The sequence below is a fragment of the Pantherophis guttatus genome, chromosome 5 (genome assembly GCF_059756535.1).
Source record: "Pantherophis guttatus breed Tessera chromosome 5, ASM5975653v1, whole genome shotgun sequence".
In the NCBI taxonomy this organism is placed as follows: Eukaryota; Metazoa; Chordata; class Lepidosauria; order Squamata; family Colubridae; genus Pantherophis; species Pantherophis guttatus.
Genome location: NC_142067.1, coordinates 34,649,677 through 34,655,676, shown reverse-complemented (window position 1 = coordinate 34,655,676; position 6,000 = coordinate 34,649,677).

Sequence of the window (6,000 nt, the reverse complement as noted above, 5' to 3'; positions counted from 1 at the left end):
GTGATTACCATAGCAGATGGATGATTGTGATTTAGAATGTAAATTGGGGAATGGTAAAGAATTGTAATTATCAATGAGATAAAAAAATAGATATATTTTACGAAACTACAAGAAATAAGTAATGCATAATGATGATGATGATGATGATGATGATGATTGATGATGATGATGATGAACCTTCAGTTGTGTCTGACTCTTGTTGATTCTATCAACAAGTTTCTCCATATCTTCCAAACTTGCACTATGTCTTTGTTCTATGCTCTAGCATAGTTCTTATTAAAAATAGTCAGTTCTTGTGGAAAGTAAATGATAAATATATACAGAGAAATAAATAATGAAAGGAAAGTGGACATAATAGAAGAAGGCATGAAAACTGGTTGTAAATAAATGAAAAGAATTATGTTACTATATAAAAAGATATAGTAATCTCATTTGATTTTTTTCCCATGTCAAGACACCCTCCTATCACATATATGATCTTAAATTCAGGAAGATCTGTCAACATATATCAGTAGATTTAAGGAGATTGCTTAAAAATATTTCCAAGAAGATAACAAGGATTTTTATTTTTTTTATTTTTTTTTTATAATAAAAAAAAGCTATAAAGTTGCCCACAGGAATTTTTGTCTGCTTCAATGAGGCAATCATCTCATATGGGTCTATCACTCTTCGTAGATAAAGAGCCGAGGTGGAACTAAAACAATCACTTTATTTTGCTGTTAGCTTCTGAGTCTATGAAATTGCTATTATTGATATTGATAATAGCAATATTATAATAACATAAGATTATAATGAATTTGTTTTTACAAACAATTAAATGAACAGAAAGCAAAGAAAGAAAGAAAGAAAGAAAGAAAGAAAGAAAGAAAGAAAAAAAGAAAGAAAGAAAGAAAGAAAGAAAGAAAAAAGAAAGAAAGGTATAAAGAAAAAATGTCTTGACTTAAATGCTTTCTTGAAAAAAAAACCTATTTATTCTAGGTATACTATAGGCAGGGTAGTTTCAAAGATACTTTTTTTCAAAATGCAACTGGACTGTTATTTCCTTGAAGAAGAAAACATTTCACTTCTCATCTAAGAAGCAAAATGTTTTCTTCTTCTTCCTCAAGGAAAAAACAATGCAGTTGCCTTTTGAAAAAAGCACCTTTGAGACAACTATGACTGGGATGAATGATAATATCAAGACATATAAGCAGGGTATCAAATCCCAAAGAGTACTTGATGGTAGTGAAGGTAGGGTGGATAAGGATGTCTTAAAAATGTCTTCAAGTAATGTTGTTTTACTATATGGTCAATCTACAGATATTTAGATGACTTGTATCTGAAGAAATAGATGGACATTTTAAAACTATCACAACTAACTGTTGTGATACTTGTAGTAGGTTAAAACATGATTATCATCCATGCTATACAGAATGAGTCTAATGAACACCACATGAGTATCTCACTCATCTAAGATACACCAAGGGGTTTCCTTCTAATACTGTATTTTTCGGAATATAAGACCCACTGGAGTATAAGACGCACCTTAGTTTTTGGGGAGGAAATAAGAAAAAAGCTGATTGGGGGTGGATCAGCCTCCCGGAATAGCCCCGATCAGCTGTTCCCAGAGGTGAACTTTAGCAACAGGTTCGTCGGTTGTGAGCTCTGCACCTTGCTTTTTTTTCAGCCTCTGAAACCTCCATTTGAGAGACTTTTTTTTTCAGTCTCTCAAATGGAGGTTTCAAAGGCTGGGTGGGGCTATATTCGGGCTATAAGACGCACCCATATTTTCACCCTCTTTTTGGAGGTAAAAAGCTGTGTCTTATACTCCAAAAATACATAATTACATTAATTAAACCAGATGTTTTTGAAATTATTTACACTTATACAGAATGTTATAAATCTTTATATATTTATAATTGGTATAAGTATACCATATACTGCTAACAGACATATTAATGGGACCAAATTTTTTTATCCTAGATGACAGAACTCTTTAGTTTTGTGTTTTTTTTTGTTTTGTTTTTGTTTTGCAGTAGTGATTGTCACCATATTACTTCCAATAAAGCTAATTTTAATTAGCTGCTTGCATCTTACCTGAGATTTTAGCTGATTAAAAATATATTTAAACAATTAGGGGGGAAAAGAAGAAAAAGAACATCAAACTCATTGTAATACATAAAAAAACTTTTAATAACTAGATAATAGTTTTTACAGTCCAATTCTTTTAATTGTGAATTGGAGATGTAAAATGAAAAGAAGTAAAGCTAAGAACAAAGCCTTTTACTACTAGTAAAATTTGCAAAAAGTCACCATCCATTTATGATGATACTAGCCATTTAGTATTCAGGATAATAAGGTGCAGAAATAAAGCATTATGGAAGTCATCCATCAATTAATTCTGAAGAAGCATTATTAGTGCAGAAGGAATATTTTAAGGTATGCTTCCTTCAGTATCCAGGAAAGAAAACCCCAAACTCAAGCATTTTGAAGAATTTAGTACTTTTACTGAATATGAAAAGATAGCAACCCAGGTAAAGCTGGAAGTGAGCAAAACGCGCGAAATAGCATCTACTAAGCTTCTCCCCACCCCCCGTGTCCATTGACCCTCAGCCAATCCAAAGGTCTCCCAAAGGTCAGGTGGCATCACGTCTGGCAACGTCATTCATCAGGAATGTAGGGCAGTTGGTCAGCCAGCCCCTTTTGAAGATTCACTTTCGATTCCTGGGAAGACACGTCCTACAATAGATAAACACCTCCTGCGCCTTCCCCACCCTTTCGCCCCCCTTTACTAATCCCTCCCCCGTTTCTTATGGCAGCTGAAGCAGGCAAAGCTGAGGCTGACACTTCTCCTTTAACAGTTTTGAAACATTTCTAAGGCAAGTTGAGCATCAAATGCTAATTTTGTTTTACATATTTGTGGAACTATTTTTTCTCTGCCTGTATCTCTCTTTAATTATGCTGATTAGTATTTAGCAGGTACAGTCAAGGACAATAGCTGTTAGCCATTTTACAGTGGTATCATCAGTTATTTCAATAAGTCATCCAATTCTATTCCTTTAGATAACTACAGTATATCACTCAAATTGAATTCCCACTTTAAAAAACACCTTTTCTTTTAGTACAAGATGAACAGAAAGAACTTAGATTTTATAACTCTATGGACTGTGCAATTCAAGAAGCTAAAATCTTTTATCAGTGATGGTTAGCAGACAGATAAGTTTTCCAAGAAAAATGATAAAGGTAGAGCATATGCTACATGAATTCAGATTTGATTCAGGTATAGATGCACTAAAAGTGCAAGAAACAAAAAAAAAAGAGGGGAGAAAAAGAAATGAAAGAGAAAGATGTTATACATATTTAGAATTGAAATATGAATAGTAGTAAGAAATAAATGGGAAATCATGATTGTAAAAATGAAATGAATAATAATTGGAATATTTGTCTTTGTATTTTTGAAATCTAGACAATGATAAGTTTTTCTTTTTTTTAGAAATATGAATAAGTAACAATTGAAATACCTTTAATGGTATATGGTGGTGAAAGTAAAAAGGATTTTTACTTTCTAGAACATTTTTAAATTTAATTAGGGAAATTGTAACAATTGAAATATTTTTAATTATATATTGTGATGAAAGTAGAAATGATTAAGTTGTGATTTGGAGGCTTATATGGGCAAAACTATTTGGGTTATTGGGAGAGTTTAAGATGTGAAAATGAGTAACATAAAGGGAAAGCTCTATTTAATTAGGGAATTGTAATAATTTAAATAGTATTAATTTTATATTGTGTTGAAATATTTCAATTGTGTTGAAAGCAGAAATGGTTAAGTTGTGGTTTGGAGGAATATATGGGGGAAATTATTTGGTTTATTATTATTGGTAAATATAATTAATTGATTTTAAGAAATTGGATTGCATGGAAATAATTGGAATATTCATGTTCAAATTGATTAATATACAAAAAAGATATTATATAACTAATTGATTCAGATACTCAGCTGTACATCTCCACCCGAGACCACCCCAACGATGCCCTTGATGTGATGTCTCACTGCCTGGAGGCCGTGCGGGTCTGGATGGGGAGAAATAGGCTCAGACTCAACCCCTCCAAGACTGAGTGGCTGTGGTTCCCGGCGTCGTGATATAGTCAGCTGGTGCCATCACTGACTGTTGGGGATGAGTCTTTACCCCCCACAGAGAGGGCTTGCAATCTGGGCGTCCTCCTGGACACACGGCTGTCTTCAGAGGAACATATGACGGCCGTGGCCAGGGCGGCTTTTTATCAGGTTCACCTGATTCACCAGTTGCAGCCCTTTCTGGATCGCGACGTCTTGTGCACAGTCACTCACGCCCTTGTCACCTCCCAGCTGGACTACTGTAATGCTTCCTATATGGGGCTCCCCTTGAAAAGTACCCGGAGGCTCCAACTGGCCACATGGGTGGTTATGGGCGCAGCTCATTGTGCCCACGTGACACCCCTCCTGCGTGAGCTGCACTGTTTCCCAGTGGTCTTCCGGGTGCGATTCAAGGTGTTGGTTACCACCTTTAAAGTGCTCCATGGCATTGGACCTGGGTACCTTCGAGACCGTCTTCTGCCACCAGTAGCCTCCCACCGGCCAGTCCGCTCCCACAGAGAGGGTCTCCTCAGGGTGCCATCAGCCAAATTATGTCGGCTGGCGACACCCAGGGGGAGGGCCTTCTCTGTGGGAACCCCTGCCCTTTGGAATGAACTGCCACCAGAAATGCGTAAGATCTCTGATCTCTGTGTATTTCGCTGTGCCCTCAAAACCTTGTTCTTCCGCCAGGCCGGGGTATCAATGTAAAGATTTTAATTGGTTTTAAATATGGGATTTTAAATTTTGGGGTTTTATAATTGAGCCAATTATTTAATAATTTTAATTATTTTTAAATTTTGTCTGTCTTTGTGCTTTTAATCAGGCTGTACACTGCCCTGAGTCCTTTGGGAGAAGGGTGGTATAGAAATAAAATAAAATAAATAAATAAATAAATAAATAAATATTAAAATGTTGAATTTGTATTAAACAATTGTAATATTACATAATTAACCAATGTGAGGATGGATATAAAAATGGATGACAATGGGAAGGGGTATAATATAGAATAGAAAGGAAAAATTGAATTTGATTAAGATTAGAGATGAGGATGAAGGGTAATATTGGTTTTTTAAAAAAATAGATGAGGAATAAATATGACAAAAAGAAAATATAGAAATTGTAAATTTAATTGAAATGACTCAACACTGTTTAAATTTGTGAACCGGCCAAATACTTTGTTCAAAGAAAATATATTGTATGTTTCTATGTGTCTTTGTCTAAAAAATAAAAAATTTTTTTTATAAAAAACAAAACAAAACAAAAAAGGTAGGTGCGTCTTATACTCCAGTGTGTCTTATACTCTGAAAAATATGTAAATTATAAGTTTACCTCTTACTCCGTGGTTACATTACCCTCTTCTTTTTGATTATATATAATAATCACAACCATAAATCATAAGTGCATTTTTATATATCTCATAAGGCATAAGGGAGTACATAAGGGAGTTCCGATCAACAATAAACATAGATACTGTCTATGATAAGTGTCAGATAAAATGTCTAACTCTTGTATTTATTCTGCACTCAATGGTTTAGCATGGGTTAAATCCCTTAAACCCATCCCATTCCCAATTCCACCTTACCTTTGACTCCTCCCTCCGGGTATATAAGTCCTTGCCTGTAGAACTTCTCCCTCAGATTTAGATGAATACCTATGAGATACAGAAGCAAGGTTATAGACGTATATGAATAGGTTAAGTTATAGTCTCAAAAATAAATAAATAAGTTATTTCTGTTATTGATAAAGTACTGAGAGTTATTGGGCTAGATCCGACAAATTTAACAAATATGGTAGCAGAGGATGGTTGCCCATAACTCCAAATAGAAATATGTCAGAGACTACTGAACATTTAACAAAAAGAAATAGAATAACTACTAGGGCCTTAACAAAACAAATGGCTGCAC